The sequence below is a fragment of the Sciurus vulgaris genome, assembly GCF_902686455.1.
Source record: "Sciurus vulgaris genome assembly, chromosome: 3".
In the NCBI taxonomy this organism is placed as follows: domain Eukaryota; kingdom Metazoa; phylum Chordata; class Mammalia; order Rodentia; family Sciuridae; genus Sciurus; species Sciurus vulgaris.
In genome coordinates, this window is record NC_136463.1 from 153021357 (window position 1) to 153040025 (window position 18669).

The following is an 18669-nucleotide window of genomic DNA, read 5'->3' on the forward strand; positions in this document are numbered from 1 at the left end:
ATGAGCACTGTCAGATTCCCATGTGAAGCACCACAGTAGATGTTTTGCCATTGCACTTCAGTAGCTTATCAAAATGTTGGCAGTTATTTTGAAAAAGGGTGATGTTTAAGTTGTAAATATTGTCAATCTGCATGACAATGAAAGTAGAGCCCCTCTAACTCAATTAGTGAATTCCATCTTCCCATGTCAAGAGGTTAATAGAATTTTCAACTCAATAAAATAAATCATAATAAACAACTGAAAATCCTGATCATTTATAATTTTACATTGATTTATTTTACTGTACTTGCTTCCTTTAGTTATTAGCTTTTATGGCCTTTTTATGATTAGTTTGTTTCTCAATCTGTCATGCAAAGCAATGACATTTTGATGCTTGAGAATAATAACTATTATGTCTTATGTTACAAGCTTTTGGAGATTAGAGACAGATCTATGTTGTATTTTTAATACAATATGTAGTCAAGCACTGTGGGAAATGAAATAGATGTCTTGTGTTGAAGTGAGTTCTTTATCTCCAGTGTGTTCATGATTGGATGGACTAATTAGGAGTAGATGCTTTGGTGAGGAAATCATTTTTGTCCTCATGCAGCTTTTAGTTCAAAGGAGGAGCTGATAAAGTTTAATATTCAAGACAAGTGAAATTCACAGTGGACACTCTATGACAGTTTTATCTGAAAAGCTCCCTATTGTTGGATTGTAACTTTAAGGGTTTCAGGTGGAAACATGGTTGGAGTCCACGTTCATTTTCCTTCGTGTGACACACATGCTCTGATCAGACCCCAGTCTTCTTTGACGCTTTCATCTCCTGCCACTTCTTCACATACCCCCTCAGTCCATCTAGGCTGAACTTGAATACTTCTGCCTCTGTGCCATTACGAAGACAGTTCCTCTGTATGGGATGTCCTCCTCAGGGACCTGACCTGCACTCACCTTCCTTTGAGGAACTCTTTCTGAACATCTGTCTCTTTCCTCATGCCCTGCCTGAATTTCCTGCCCTTCCTCTGTTCTCTGTCTTATATTTTGGTGGGATTCTCTATATTTTTCACTGATGCTGTTATTTTATGTAGTATAATTGTTAGTTGAATCTCTGTCTCCCTGTGTGAACCTGTGTGTTCCCTGGAAGGCAGTACTGGGTCTTAGTATGCTTGGGATTGACACATAGTTGATTCCCCAGTTAGAGCTAGGTAAAATGAATGGATAGCAAATGAATGAACACGCCTGCTTGAATAGTTAAGTTCTTTAGAGACTACATTTCCCATTCATGATATTTTGCAAAGTCTCAAGCCTTCTTGAAAAATGAAATGTAGGTTAATGGAAATGTCATTTCATTTTAGTACTCTCTTTGCTATTAAAGTGTATTTTAAATTGCTTCTAAAAACAGAAACAGGTTGCTTAGGTTGACTACCTCTGGTTCTGTGGAAAAATAACATCTTTATGAGATGATTATCAAATACAAGTGGTCTCAGGTAAGTTTCACAATAACACCTGAGGTTGTTAGGTGAGTAACCAGCCATATTCTGCCACACTAAAATAAAATAAAATAAATCCCCAAATTTCACTCCATTAAAGAGCTATACCAGAACAAAGTCTTTGGGCTACTCAGGGATCTTATATTTAGGACTAACTCACTTTTTACAGCTCTTTTCTGATTTTTTTAAAAGAAATTCAATGCTAGAAACTCATAGAAAAATTAGTCAGTAGTGGCTATTGGATTATTTTTTTGCTTGAAACATTTGGGTACTAAATTGATTTAGAGTTTTTTAAATGTAATTCTCAAAGTAAATAAGAAAGGATTATTAGAACTGATATATACAAAATAGAATTTTTAGTCACATGTTGTTCATGCATTATTATGAACCAGTTTAAATCAGATTCAATTCAGCAATAGAACCTAGAGGAGGAAAGTAAAGGGTAAAGCCCATTTGTTTGCAAAATGAGGTTAATATTTTCTGAGTATTCAATTTGGAGTGAGACTCATTCTAATCACGAGAGATTCCTAAGCCACCTTGGGGGACACAGTATCTTTAGGAAATAATGTCCAATCAGGTAAAATTATGGGAAGAGTACAGAGTTTGGAGACAGGGGTTGTTAGTTCCCCAATTTCTAGTTGAACAACATGAAGCAAGTCACTTATCTTTTCTTGGCCTCCGTTTCCTGATCAGTAGATTGTACATGATTAAAACACTTGCCTCACAGAGTCATCAAATACAGTAGTAAGTGCATAGCTGTTTTATGAACTCTTAGTAATATAAACTATAAATGATCTGTTTATTTTACAATTCGAAAATGAAAAAAAAAAAAAAAAAAAAGAGCCTGGTTAAACATGTTGTTTGGAACTCAAAAGTATAAATTTAAATAGAACCAAAATTAGGGGAAAAAAATAAAAGTTCAAATGAGAGAAGAATATAAAAGTGGACTTGACTTTTTCAAACTTTGATATCTATTGCTGAGCTTCACAAAAAATAATTGAGACTAGACAGTATGATGATATGGAAATGGGGAATAGCACAGTCTATAATATCATTGCTGAGCTGTGCCACTTACTGTGAATAGCTTTTAGAGCTGTTAAAGTTATAGAGGTAAATTGGATTGTAAACAATAATTGTATAGTGTCATTAAAATGAAGGGGAAGGAGTAGAGAAGAGGAAGAGTCTCTTGTCCACACTGGGTGCGGAGAGGTGTCATCGTCAGCATTTCTGCAGATGACTGAAATAGAGGGTGTTCATGCCTTTGTGTCCTGGAATCCACAATAGGTGGACAGATGTTTTATTATTTTATGATAAATGTATGCTATTTTTTTCCTATAACTGTCTTGATCTGTGTTTTACCAAGTACTGAGATGTAGTTCAGATCTTTTCATGGGACATAATATAGTCAGAAAAAATCAAACATTTTATTAAAGAGTTTTTAATGAGATGAGCATATAGAAGAAACTCTCATCATACATCTTAAAAATGTTAATTCCATTTAATGGAGAATTCATAGCATGGGGTTGGAGATGAATTTTAATGATATGCAGTTGTTTTGAAAGAACTAACCATGCAAGCTTTTGGGCAAATCTTAATTTCATAATTTTGCAGGAGTGTTTAAGTTAATTGAGCCCAACCCCTGGATTCAAACAGCAAAACTTCAGCCGCGCAGCTTTCAGATTTCACCATGAATCGATTCTTGTCATCATTTTCTCATAGGAAAGGGTCATTAAATTTCCCTTTCAAAGAAAGGAGAAACATTGACAATAGTTATTGCCTAATGCTTACATACAGAACTGCTGTTATTGTTGCTTGGCAACTAGAAGAGATTTGACAAGGAGTCTAAAGGAACTGAATGAATAAATGGAAATGTCAGCATCAGTTTCAGTGGATAAGAAGAAATTTACTATTGCAGGATTAGCATCACATTGCTTTTTCCAAGCTGCATGATTGGAATGCACAGTGTTTCTCTTCTGCTTCTCTTGCCCACGTCTCCTTCCAGCCTTTCATCGCAGCCCCTTTTTGCACTGTGGCTGAGAGGTATTAGAAGATAGATGGTTAATGCTAAACAACACAAGAGCATGTCAAAAATGAAATTCTTTGGCAGCAGGAAAAAATAACCTCTGTTGGCAATCCCTTGGAATTTATAGGTACTTTACCAACATTGTAGTTATTTCTCACAATGATCCTTCATATTAAATTATCCAGTTTTTACAGATAAAAAATGACAGGGCTGCAACAATAGTTTCTTCTCTTCTGACCTTGCACTCTGAAAATCTATTCAAATAGATTACATAGATAGACAGATGGATAGATTCAGCACTTAAAAGTAAACTGCTTGTATTAGTATTAAAGCTGCTTTTTTTCTCTATAAGCCATTTTCTCCACAATTTGATTGTAAACTCCTTATAAGCAGATAGGGAATTTTAATTTATGTACATACTTAATAGCTCCCACAGTAGTAATATCATAAACCTTATGTCCCCAAAACATTTGCTAATTAATCAACATTTAGTTTAATGATTTAGTCAAGAGTCTACAATAGTAATTCTCAATTCATAGAGCGGAAGAAGGAGGTGGTATATGCTCCCTGGGTTGGGACAAGTATTAGAATGTTAGCTATAATTAGAAAAAGGAAAAAAAGAAAGCATAATTATGTTCATTTGAGTCTTCCAAGAAACAGATGCCAGGATGAGAAGCGATTAGAAGAGATGTATTGGGACAGGAAGAGGGTAGTGCTTATCAGAGATAAAGAAGAGACAGCAGGCAGGAACAGTTATGGAGTGCACTCAGACTTCCATGCACGTCTGACATCTTTGAAAGGAGGGGGAGAAGAAAGGGAAATCGAGTGGAAAGAATCTCAAACTTGCAATACAGTGCTAAGAAAGTTTTGGCAGGTTAATGGGGTATGTTCAGGGCATGTTGACCACTGGAGGATTCCCACATCCTTCAGAAATCAGCATCCACTAGTACACACCACCTCAGTAATTGACAGGGGCATCCTGGGAAGAGTATGGCTAGGGTGCAGATGTACTGCCCACAGGGGTACAGCTGGGCTGTCAGTCAGCTATTTCCTGCATATTTCCATAGCTTCCATAATACTCAAGAGTCCCACAAAATTCTATGTTGAAAAAGGATATTGAAATATGTATTTTGAAATTTGATCACATGAGAAAAGCATGAGAATTTGATGTTCAGTGAATAAAATCATTGAGTGAATAAAAAGGTTAAGATGCACTGTTCTAAATTAATTAGTAAATTAAAATGCAGTCTCTAGAATTTTAGGAAGCCGAGCTATACTGCCACTAGTGTACGGCATCGTCTCAACTTCTAGGGTAAACAATGATTTAGTAATCTTATCTTGTTTTCTATTAAAAAGATACTGTTTCCTTTCTTCTTTCTTTTCTATTCTTTTTCTTGTTGTTGTCTTCGTTATTACAATACTGGATTGAACCCTGGGGCTCTCTAAGACTAAGCTACATCCCCAGCCCTCTTTAAATTTTGTTATTTTGAGATAGGGTCTCATAGAGTTGACCAGCTTGGTTTCAAACTTGTGATCCTCCTGCCTCATCTCTTGAGTAGCTAGAATTATAGGCCTGCACTTTTTTTCCCCCCAGTCCTTGGAATAAACTCAGAGCCTTGTGCATACTAGGCAAGCATCTCTATCACTGAGCTACATTCCCAGACCTAAAAGTGCACTTGTTACTTACCACATTTAAAATGACAAAGAAACATGTTAATTCTACTGAAAAACTATGTCCTTTGATGCATAACTGACTTGTCTTTATCTGCCAACTGAGGAATTCATGTGGCCTCCAGAATCCTCTCCAACTGTAATATTAGGTGAATCCAAAGTCTTTCCCACTCACAAGCACTGTGAAAGACCAGAACAGGGCCCTGTGCCACAGATAAGAGACCCTCGGCATTAGCCTTAGTCTTGAAATAAAGTAGCTGCCTTGGTTTGAGTATGGTACATAACGACTCTGAATGTCAGTTTCTTACAAAATGAAAGAATTTATTAAACTATCTCTCGGGTTCATTTATGGTTCACCTGTACAGTATTCCTGATGCCTGTTTTGGGAAACTTTAGGACTTTGCTCCTTAATCTTGGAAGATAATTATTGATAAATATGTGCTAAAATGATGATTGAGGATCAACATAACTTAATTTTTTAAAAAATTGTGGTAAGAACAGGTACAATGCTTCTGGAATTTATTCACCTTGTATGAATGAATCTCATATGCATTTCCCCCCATTTCCAAGCCTTGGAAGCCACCATTTTATTCTCTGCTTTTATGAGTTTGGTTATTTAAGAAACTTTTATAGGAATCCTGCAGTGTGTGTCCTGTGACTGACTTATTTCCCTTACCATAATGTCCTTAAGGTTTACCCATGTTGCCATGTTGTTGTATATTGCAAGATTTCTTTCTTAAGACTGAATAATATTTCTATGTGCATATCACATTTCCTTTATTCATTCATCCACTGATGGACAATCATTACTATTTTTTTTTTTTTTTACTTATGGTTTAAACTTTCATTTTAGTTATTAGACTAAAGTTGAATGCACAAACTAATTTTAATTCTTTTTACTTTCCTTAGAGGAAAAGTGAACAACACAAAACATCATTGAGAAAACTAGCTGGTCAGTCAGATGATTACTTTGATTTATATTTATAATTGGTCAAATTCATTCAATAAAAATGATATGAAAGTGAATAAATATCAACATCATTAGCAATTAGAGAAATGCAGATCAGAATTACCCTAAAATATCATCTCACTTAGAATAGCAGCTATCAAAAATACAAACAATAAAAAATGTAGGAGAGGATATGAAGAAAAAGGAATACTTTTACACTGTTGGTGGGACTATAAACTAGTACAACCACTATGGAAAGCAGTATGAAGGTTGCTCTAGAGACTAGGCATGGAACCACCATATGACTCAACTATACCACTCCTTGGTGTTTATCCTAAAGAAGTAAAGTTATCATACTAAAGTGACACATGCATATCCATGTTTATAGTAACACAATTCATAATAGCCAAATTACGGAAGCCAGCATAGGTGTTCATCAATGGTTGAATGGATGAAGAAAATGAATATATATACACAATGGAGTTTTATTCAGCCACAAAGAAAAATGAAATTATGTCATTTGCAGGAAGATGGAGGAACTTGAGACCATTATGTTATGCTAAATAAGCCAAACTTAGAAGAGCAAGGGTCTTACGTTTTCTCTCACGTGTGAAAGCTAGGGAGGAAAAAGGAAAAGAAAGGTGGTAGTGATTTCATGAAAATCAAAGGGAGATCAGTATAGTAGAGGAAAGGGATCAGGGGTGGGAGGAGAGGAAAAGGTGGAATACTGGGGAATGATATTGGCCAAATTATATTATTATATTGTATGCATACTTGGATATGCAACAACAAATCTTACCATTATGTACAGCTATAGTGCACCAATAAGAAAAATATGTACCAAAAAAAAAGAAAGAAAAGAAAGCGAATAAGCACCTCTTAAAGAAGAATTATATCCCTGGTTTCCATGGTGTTCAAGGGTGTTTAAGTGGTCTGCTTCCTCCACACCATAGTGAAGAAATATCCGAAGTTAACATGATGTGTTGATTAAATTAACTTCCTGGTTCTAGTATTGACTAAAGGGTAATTAGCTTTTTTATTCTAGTATTGATTAAAAGGTAATAGTGACTTATATCTTTATAGTACTCTTTATCTGGAAAGTCTGTGAATGAGCAGGGGAAACACACACACACACACAAAGAATGGATGTCAATAATTAATTACCATCCCCTCCCCCAGTGGGTAATTTAAATTCTAAATAAAATGAGCAAAGATTTTACTGAATATTCTGTTAGAAGCAGAAGATAAATATCTACTGTCATTAAAATGTCAAAAGCAAAATATCTTGCTTTATTTGTCTTTAGTAACAAGTCTAAACATGGAATTCATCAGAGATAGTGGTCACACAGAATATTTACCTAAATCCTAAAACTATGTAGGTATGAACAGCTGAAAACAGACTTCTTCTGATGAACTCAGGGACTCACCTGGCCCTAAAATTATATGCAAGTCTAACTGGTAATTCTGGGGAAATAGGAAGAATCAAGCACAATTATAGAAAACCTGCAGGTCTACACAAAATAATGCTAGGTAGATGGGTGAAATGAAATGTGTATTAAAGCATTGCTTGTCTCAGTGTAAATTAAAGGGACTGTTACCAATAGCAACCATTTCATATAATTTCAAGTGTCAGACTGAATTTTGATCTTCAGTCTGACACTTGAAATTATATGACTGGGCCTCTCTCTCTTCATGTAGTCACAAGGCTGTTCCACATGGTTTTTCCTGATTGGGGAACCCAGGTATATGTAAAAATTTTTAAGTTACCAGGTGATCGCAGTTTGCAGCCTGGATTGAGACCCACTGTTTGATGCCAACAATGCCTGAATCTTCATCAGTATCTCAGTTCTTCCTCTGTTTTCCAAAATCATAGATTCAACTGCCTTCTATATCTAGACATGGATGACTCATAAGTCCCTCAAAAAGTAAAACTAGTTTGCCCCTGAAGCATAGTGCCCCATCTCCACCGCAACTTCTTTCTCAGAAAATTACCCCACTGCTCACATAGGTACTCAAGCCCCAAATCTGGAAGTCATCCATCTATATTGCTTTTATCTTCCTTATTCTTTACACTTAATTAAACACAAATCAATTACTTCCTTCCAAGTACTGTGTGAATCCTTCTCTACACTGTCCCATCTTGGTCCATTTTCTCTCCCCTGGATACTACAGTAGAATTCTAAATAGCATTCTTTTGTTCTCCTCCCACTCATCCATAAAGAGGCCAGAATGACCTTCTTAAATAGTCAATATTCATCCTCCTCTCCTAAGTAAAAATATTCGAGGACTTGCTCTTAGTATAAGGCTCAAAATTGTCCTATGTCTTGAAGGACCTTGCGCACCCTTCACCCCATTCCTTGTCTCCAGCTTCTTCTACAGTCCCCTCCAGTTTAACACCTGATGCTCACACAGTTCTGTTCCTTCTTTCAATGTCTTGACCAAGTACAGATTGACAGAAATGTGGGTGTACACTCCTCCTGAAATACTCCATGTCTTCTCCCTTTTCCTTCCCCTGACTTAATGCTTCTCACCCTACATTCTGTTTAAACTAATTTCAATCCTTAGGGCTTCCCTGACTTTCTAGGTTGAAATCAGTTTCCCCTCACAAACAACAGAGCACCTTCTGTTATCCCATTCGTCAAACATCTGTCTTCCTAAACTATAAATTCCAGCGCAGGTCAGGGTATGTATGTGTCACGGCTTATGGTCCAGCTTTGGAGTCTGTACATTGTGACTGATTGAATGAATGAATAAGTAAATGAATGTGAATTAAAAAATCAATATCCACTCTGGGAGTGTGGTAAATACTCTGGCCTCTGTACTCAGCTGTGGCCTGTAAAAATTCACATCAGCAATTTGACTCTGGCCTATGTGAAATTCAGACCAACACATCTTCTAAGGTACAGAAGATGTCAATTAATTTTTTAAATGATACAAAATTGGAAAGCCTGACTAGTTCACTGCCTGTTTATGGGAGCAAAATGTGAGGTTCCAAAAGATAACAGCAGGCTAGAGTAATGAGTCAGAACTTACATATTGAAATTTTAAAAAATGGTGTCAAAACCCTAGCCTTATAGTCTAGTCATTGCATAAGTATAGGACCAGGGACACTTGTCACAGAAACAGTCTGGGGAGAATTAATGCAATTAAGTTCCCTTTGAGCCAGTAATTGATATGGCTCCCAAAAATGCTAATGTCATTTTAGACATTTTCATAGGTAAGTAGGACACTACCACGCAGATACTTGTCCCCCAGTCCTAATCTAACCCAACCTCTTCTGGAATAATGTGTTTCATTTATGGAACCACATTTTAACAGTAAACATTCAGGAGAGCTCTGCCAGAGTAGAAGCTTGGGAATCACAGCTTATGAAAAACTGCTGAAAAGCATATGTTTACCCCATAAAGATGGAATTCTGGGGAGCACTTCTTAGTTCTTATACACCAGAAGGCCAAGACTGGCATATACACCAGAAGGCCAAGACTGGCAATACCTAACATCCCCTTTCTGGCCATGTCCTTATCATTGACCTCTCATTCCTTTTTTCTTAACTGGATCTCTCATCCCTTCTCCTCTCCCTTGTCTCCCAATCCATCATTCCCCTCATAGACCCCAGATGCCTTCATCAGTTCCTCAGAGGGTAGCCAATCCCCAAATCCCTGAATCCTAAGACCTACCACTTTGTTCCTTGCAGTTTGTAACCTTGGACTGTTCTTTCCCTCTGCTCCTGCTTCTGGCTCATTAAGAACTTGCTGGGGAAAACCATGCCAACTGGCTCTATGACAGATTTGTGCTGTCCAGCACTAGTGGACCTTCAGGCCTACTCAGCCCTCTTTCATTCACCAAGGCCATTTCCGATCTCATTCCCATGGGGGAAGCTCTAAACCTTTCTCCACTTTTTAAGCCCCAAAGCACTCTAATGCTCTCACTCAGAGGAATGGCTTCCAGAGATTTTCCTCTCTACAGTCTCAGATTTTTATTGTTTCTTCACTTTCCCTTTCTCCCCTTTCTTCCTTTCTCAGAATTCTGAGAAAAGAATCTCCCCTCCCTTCCAAAGCTTGCTTTTCCACGTGAACATTGATGCCATTTTCTCTCATTTCCTGTGGGACTTGGTTCCATAATTCATCTCCCCTCTCTCCTCTCTTCAATTGCTTCCTCACTGCTGGCCCCTTCCTTCCATCGGTGAACGTGTTCCAGCACTTCGGGGAGATGTGCAGGGAGTGTTTTAAGACGAATTGGAGAGAGGGGAAACTAAGCCAGAGGACCCACTGAGGAGGTTTTTATCCCGGAGTCCAGGTGAAAAACAAAAGGAACCTGAAAGGAAGAACAGAGAGTAGGTGAGATTCAGAGAGGGTTTTATGATCAGAATGACTCCAGTTCTTTTGTGTGTGTGTGTGCCTTTGCCTTACTTTCCTTACTGTTTAGTTAGCTCCTTGGGGCAAAGATTGTGTCATATTCACCTCACTTTTCCTCACAAAATCTGACTTGAATAAATGAATAGCTAGAATTCTCCCAAAACCTTTGGGGAAGGCTGCCAACTGGAAGGTGTGTGTGTGTGTGTGTGTGTGTGTGTGTGTGTGTGTGTGTGTGTGTGTGTGTATTAAAGAGAATAATTGGGGGGCTGGAGGTGTGGCTCAGTGGCAGATCATTTATTTGCCCAGCACACAAGAGGCTGTGGTTCGCCCAATCCCCAGCACCACATATATACACTCACAAACAGCACAGAAGAATAAAATACTTAAAAAGAGGGTAATTTGTGAATTTGGGAACAACTTAATCTATATTAGGAGGAAGAAAGTGTCAGATTTGTTTCTCAAAGAGTGGTCCATTGTACCAGCTGCCTGTTGCCACTGTAGCAATTTGTCAAGGGTCGTGACTTAAAACATACTGATCATCTTAGAATTCTGGAGGTCAGAAGTCTGATTGGGTCTCACTGGAATTCATGCAGGTGTCAGCAGAACTGCATTCTTCCTGGGGGTTTGGGGGGAGAATTTGTTGTCTTGCCCTTTCTGTTTTGGAAGCTTCCTGCATTCCTTAGCTTATTTCCCCTTCTTCCTTCAACCCCACAGTAGTTGGGCCAGTCTTTCTCAAATTGTATCACTGACTATATTCAGCCTTCTTCCGCTTATGGGGTCCTAGTTATTATGTTGGCCCTGAGATTATCAAGGACAATCTCCCTATCTCTAGGTCAGATGACTAACAACCTTGATTCCATCTGCAAGCTTAGTTTGCCACATAACCGGATGTATCCACAGGTTCTGGGGGATCAGGACATGGAGGTCCTTGGGGAGCCATTATTCTGCTGCCACAGCCCTTAACGAGCAGCGTCTACCTCACCTGGGAGTTTATTAGAAATGCAGAGTCTTAATAATCTCACCCCAAGCCTCTGAATCAGAATCTGCATTCTAATCAGATTCCCAGGTGATAAGGATGTATTTTAAAGTTTGAGAAGCCACAAGTAGACGACAGCTAAGATTCTCCTCACTTCAAACTTCCTATGATTCTTGCAAACTGATTTTTTTCCATCTTCAAGTTTTCATACTTCCTTCTAATCTTTATTTCCTGTCTCCTCCAAAAAGTTAATTTTTATTTGTGCCCTTGATGTTAATTCCCCCAAATTCAGCCAAGTATAACATGATAATACCCCCTGTGTAATTTTTGCTGACAGGAAATAGATGTTAGAAAGGCAATAAAATTATGGAACTATCCGTGATGTAAAAGTACTGGTCTGCAGAGTATTTTCTTCCCCAAAAAGATTCATAGGAGAACTGCCTTATTTCCTCCTTAGTGTAGATAATATTAGTGTCCCAGAAAGTGAAGCAAAAAGTACAACAGATGAACTATTTTTAAGGCATCTCTGAATGGCTTAGCATTTGAGAAATGTGACCAAAGCTGATTATAAAATTTCCTTCAAAGTTGCAGGAATGGCAAACCCATAAATAACTCTGGTTCTTGTTGGTATGAAAATGGAGTTGCTGCTGTTTGCTGTCTTTATTGTAGGGTTTAGGATTAAGCTCACCTCTGAGATTGCAAACTCCTCAAGGGTTGGAAATAGTCATATGCTGTGCCTGGCACCTAGGAGACACACCATACATTTTAGGTTTGAATCCATTAAGCTTTGTAATAGTGCACAATGTTCTATGCTGAATTTTAGAGATACACTAAAAAAATAGGACTAAAATCCTTGAATAGTTCAATGATCATTTTACTATATTTCCTGTATTTTATTCATTCATTGATTCATTTGACAAACATTTATAATCCATCTACTGAATATCCCATTGTTTGAGACCTTGGATAGAAAGATTTGTTCCCTGTCATACAGAATCTCACATCCTGGTGGAGCAAATAGCCACATAAGTAAAAAATGATGGCAAAATGAGTGCCAGAAAAGGTGTCTGAGCAAGACTCATGGGCTTCTTTTTTCCCAATCTCTCATTTACATTCCTACTGTATTTATATTAAAATGTTCCATCTCTCCCTTTTGCCCACTGGAGTAATTATTTGCCTGTGTATTTTTATTTCCAGCCTTATCTGCTAATATTGCCTTCAGGCACTCATTACTTGCTGTTGAAAATGAAACCATCTCAAACTGGTACAAGTTAAAAAAAAAAAAAAACGTTAAGGAAGCAGCAAGTGAGACAGCTCCAGGACAGCCCCTGTCCATCTCCACAACGGTGATGTCGTTTCCTTTACCTTGAGTGGTTGAGACTCTCAAGGCAGAGAGTCTGATCGGTTGCCTTGCCTTTTCAAGCGAGGCCACTTCCTGATCATTGTGGTTCATTGTCAGTGTGCTCTGATTGCTGCTTTCATAGCACTCACTTAGCATGAGGTGCAATTACAGATGGTCCCCAACTTACCATGGTTTGACTGGCAATTTTTGACGTTACAATGACACAGAAGCAATATCCACATTACCATTCTGTTTCTCACTTTCAGTACAGTGCTCAATAAATGAAACTATTTAGCAGTTATTCAATAAGCTTTGTATTACATGATTTGCCCAACTGTAGACTAATGTGAATGCAATACATGTAACACAGTGGGTAACAGGTATTAAATCAGTTTTCTACTTATAATATTTTAAACTTACAGTGGATTTGTCAGGCTTTAGTTTACATGTTCACATCTATTTCCTTCTCTGGATTTGACAGTGATCATGTATCTTTTGCTATTGCTGTGTCTGGTCACTAGTGCAGTACCCTAACATTTAATAAATAGTTAAATGAAAGAATGAGAAGGAGATGAAAGTACATGATAACCATGCTAAAGATGGTCTTATGGTACCAGTAGCTTGGGTGGAGATTAGGGGAAACTCTGGGGCCTACTGCTTCCTCAGTGAGACTGTGGAAGAAGGAGGTTCTCTGAGAAGGAGGTATACAAGGCAATCTTCCCCAAATAAGTCCTGATGTACTCTAGCTACATGTTCTTGCCATTTCAAAGCCACAGCTAGATCCACACCTTCTTCTTTATGGCCCCATGTAAATGTTTTTTCTGTTTCAAGTTTATTGAGCAACTAATATACAATCTAATTCTGTATCAAACACTTTACATAGATCAATTTTTCCTATTTTTACAGAGTCTGTCAGGTAACATCTTCATTTTACAGCTATAAAATGAAGTTTCAAAGACCTAAATAGTTCACCCAAGGTCACTGAGCTAGCATGTAGCAGAGCCAAGATTAGAACATTGGTCTGTTTATTTCCAATGCTCCTTCCATGACATTTGGCTTGTCCCTCTAGGATGTATGATCCCTTCCTCAGGCAAACTTAATTTCTCCCTTCTCTGTAGTACCACAGTATCTCGTTCATAAAGACAGTACAGCAGTTATTACATTCTTGTATTATAGATGTTTCTGGCTCCATTGCTAGTCTGTGCCTCCTTAGAGAAGAACCATCTGTGATTCTTTTTTAGATCTTGTCATACTTAGGGTTTAACCAATGTCTTTCTCCAAAGTTGAGCTTTGGCAATTACAGTGGGGTTTTTTTTTTTTGGTTGTTGTTTTGTTTTGTTTTTGCTTTTGTTATTATTTGGTGATTCTGAGGATCAAACTCAGAGCCTCGTACATGCTAAGCATACACTCTCACTGAGCAATACCCCCATCTCCTTTTTTTTTTTTTCATATTTTTGAAACTCACTGAAGTACCACAAGTTCCTGACTATACAGAAGTAAAATTGTAAGAATTTAAAAATCTCTTATTTCAGAGATTATTGGATTATTGAAATATTCTTCCAGTATCTGTTATTGAAATGTAAGAACATAAGTATGTTCTTACATACCCATACAATGCATAAGTCACGTCACAGTCAACTGAAACCCACCCCGTTATGGCGGATGGTAAACGAAGAGTGATGGAATGGTTCAGACACCTTGGTGGAACGTTCCTTTGCCAGTAGCAGTCTGGTCTAGGACGTGTTGACCTTCTTTCAGTCAACAAGTATTTATTTAAGACCTACCGGATGAACCATGCTAGTCATTCTGGAATGGGCACGGTGATTGTCCAAAAATTACTGAGATGAGGATTCTGCCCTCATTTTGCTTACTGTCTGGGAAGAGACACAATGTGTACTTGAATGCTTAAGACATGAGGGAGAAAGTGCTAAGACACCCACTGACAAAAGTCTATGGAAGTCAAGACAGGAATGCTCTGGCAGGGAAGAGTGAGAAAAGCTTCATGGAGCACTTGGCATTTCAACTGGAAGTCAAGATTCAGACAAGCAGACACATCTCAGGTTAAAGGCAAAGCCCAAGCAGAGGTGGGGTCTGGGAGCCCAACTACTGATGGCCTTGAATGCCAGGGCTTAGGGATTTCACACTATTTTTAAATTCTTAAGGAGGGAGTAAAATGGTCATGATTATGCAGTTGGCCTTCTGTATCCATGTTTGGCATCCGTGAATTCAACTAACCATGGATGGAAAATGTTCAGAAAAAAATTGCATCTGTACTAAATGCGTACAGACCTTTTATTTTTCTTGTCTTTATTCCTTAGGCAATACAGTAAATAGCATTAACATTGTATAAGTAATCTAGAGATGATTTAAGTATGTGGGGGATGTGCATAGGTTATATGCAAATACTTTACCTTTTTATACTTGAACATGTGTGGATTTTTGGCTTGGCACCTATGGGAGGCCTTGGAACCAATGCCCTATGTATCAATAGCAAAGGACGACTCGCTTTAGGAAGACTAGCAACTTTGGGATGAGGTTGCAGGGAAAAGAGACTGGAAGCAGAGGAAGCAGTTAGTTTATATTCATTTGCTAATGCTGGGTCTTTGCTGATTGCACAGCTGTGTAGGTGGATAGAAAACTGGGGTCAGAGCCACTTTGGAAACTCAGACTTAAGTGACTTAGCAGTATGCCAAGAATTGCTAAGTCATCAGAGATAATAACACATAATAATGCCTAGTGTGAACTAGGAAATCTGTTATCAGCTCTTACACCACCCAGCGCAGGTATAAGGGAGGTAGATTAATGCGGAAAGCTAAAATCAAACAGGGTCCATGAAAGTCACACTGCCATGCTGCTTAATGCAGGCGAGGTTCCAGCTGGGTGGGCTAGAAGCAGAGTGGGCCAGAGCCTACAGTGCCAAATAGAAAAGTCCCAGAGAGAGGAGGGAATGGAGATGAAAATACTCAGAAGGTAATATCAAAACAACCTGCTGTTTCTAAATAGCAAATTGAATTTGCCAAACCAGATTTAAATTAGTAGAAGCAAAACAGAGAAGCATGATTTTGGAAATGAACCACTAACTAGCCGTCTTGACTGTCACCCAGCAGCATAATTGGCTGCCTGGCGGGCACCTATGGACCTCTCTGTGTGGGCCATGAGAGCACTGTAGGGCTGCATGCAAGTGCAGTGGCTTCCAACAGCCAGTTGAGGTGTGGAGCTGCAGCAGCCGCCACACCAGCTTGGACCTGGCTGTGAAGGAAAGGCTGTGTGTGAGGTGGCACCAGAAACAGCCTCTGCGCAGCAGCCACTGCAGGTGTGAATTTGATGCAGACTGCCATTAGTCATGCATTGATTGATCCATTCCTCCAGGAGCTCTGTTTCCAGAAGCTTCCTTTCCAAATGCAAAGGCAGCCTTTAAGCACAACTCACAGCAACGCTGCCTTGGCCATCCATGACTTGTATTTAATGCTACTTCATAATGAGGTCTCTGAGATTTAAATGCTTAAACCTTTGTGATTCTGCTGGGTCATGAATAATGACACAGTGACATTCTTGCATGTTTATAAGCCCATATGACTGCATGCGATTTTTCCATCTTCCTCAAAGACATTTCTATAGGAAAATAAATGTAATGAGTATATAAATAACAAGGGCAAGAAACTGTACTGTTCTCTCTTCACATTAGCAAAGTCTATAGGTCAAAGCAGAAATTGAGGTGGGCCCAGAAATTCACTAGAATTCAACATTACTCTGGACTCTCCAAGAATAGGCTTTGTCCCTTTTCCCCTTCATTTCTGCAAAATTTAGAATACCCATCTTAATCATCCTCTAGGAATTGTATCCAATTTCATAGTTAGATTTAATATCAGAACTCAGTTTTTGACAATTTTCTAAAGATACCTTCCGAGTAGGATATAGAAAATGCCAAGGATAGATTATGTATTCTGCACACATCTGACCATAGGGTTTTTTTTTTTTTTCCTTTTAAAGGAGAATAGGAAAGAACAGTATAAATGCCTAAAAAGGTAGTGTCTCTCTACAAGCAGTGGTTTATATTGTGTTTTGCCTTAACATAATAAAAGGTATTACTTTTGCAGGGGAGAAACAAGAAGCAGGGAGAACAATTATTTTAAGTTTATTCCATAATTTTGGGTCTTTGCTGTTCACACAGATGTGTAGGTAGATTAGAAACTTTGGTCTAATGTAACAATAATATACTTCATGTAAGTAATAGCTAAGTATCGTATCATTTAGAATGGCATGCTTGATGTGGTAATAATGATGGTAATTATTAAGACATTTTGTATAATAGGAACTAAACCATAGTGACTTGAAATATGAGAATTTTAAAGAACTTTATTAGCAGGGTAACATGTCATTTTTATATATAACTTCAATATATATGTAGCTATAAGGCAACATTATTTATTGTTGGACTGTTAATAACCTTCCTGGGCTAGACACAGGATTTTTGTTTTTCATCTCATAAAAGTTTTTCTAAAAGGGAGGTGGGAGAGAAAAACCTCTTATAACACAATGATGAAGACAAAGGACAGTGGAGGGATCCCCACAAGGCCTACGTTCTTTGAATGGCCTTGCAGGCCCTGTCTGACCTGGTCACGGCCCACATCTGGCCTCGCCTATGCTCTGCAAGCCTCACCCTCTGCCTTACCTCCAGGCACACCCTCTCACTGTGCCTCTTGATCATTCATCCTGTTCCTTCCTCTCCCCCTCCCACCCATCTCTTCTCACTCATCCTCCATGCCAGAGCCAATCTATAAAGTCATCTCACTGTCAATGATTTTATAGCACTCATGTATAATTTATATGTTAATTTTTGTCATCATTCAATCAGTGTATATACCCCCTCTAGTCTGTACACTCCCAGAAGTTTGGCGCCTCATCACATAATAGGTATTTAAGAAATAGCCCCAGAATTGGATTTGTGAAGAAGGTACAGAGAAGAAGTTAAGAACAAACTTAAATTTTAAGGAGTTAATTTCCTTTCATGGAAGCTGGAAAAACTGAGAGCCATAAAACGTAGGAATAGAAAACAAAAGAACCTTGAAGAGTCCCATATATTTGTATTGGAGTTCTTGGTAAAACTCATATTTAGCATTTATAAATGTCAGGATTCAAAACCAACTTTCTAATCAATAATAATGTCAGCACCTCTACAAGTCATATACCCATAGCTTGTGCTGTTTTCTCATTACAACCCAAATATTCTTACATATAGATCTATATGAAATAGGCTGCCTGTTTTCTAACATAATCAAGAAATAAGCTGCACTGCTCAATGAAGTGCTCTGGTCAATAGCATCACATTACACATACCCTGCCCATATAATCCATATTCTATGAATCCTGTTATAGCAAAATGCATTTAACTCTAAAACTCACAGGTCATGATTTAACCACTAGTGAAAACATGTAAAGATTGTACAATGCTTTAATGACCATCTACCTTTGCACTATACAGCATTCTAGTATTTGTCAGTACAGAAATAATTTTTATAGAAAGTGGGTAAACAAGGTTTTGCTAAATAAAGCATCCTTTAATAATCACAAATTCTTTGAGATAAAGGCCAATTAATTCTAATAGGCATCAAGAAAGATTCTATGCTAAATTTGATTAATAAATGTTTATAGGTCAGTAAACATTGAATGCAAGCTTGCACGGATTGAAAGCCTTCGCTTTTATATGTATTTGCTTTTTTTTAGTGTTTGATTTCAGAAGTGTCTAAGAATATTTTCCATATTATAGCTAATATTACTATTTCATAAATAGAGCACTCCACTTTTTCCTATCTTTATAAACATTAGTAGAGTTTCACAACATGCTTATGTGACCCCTAGTATGACTGTTTCTACTGCTTCTCAG

At 38.0% G+C, this 18669-nt stretch overlaps 1 protein-coding gene across 5 annotated transcripts in view; it reads left to right on the top strand.

Moving 5' to 3' along the window:
- Nucleotides 1-18669, top strand: part of SPATS2L (spermatogenesis associated serine rich 2 like) — a 160075-nt gene that overhangs the window by 80413 nt on the left and 60993 nt on the right. The window lies entirely within an intron of this gene.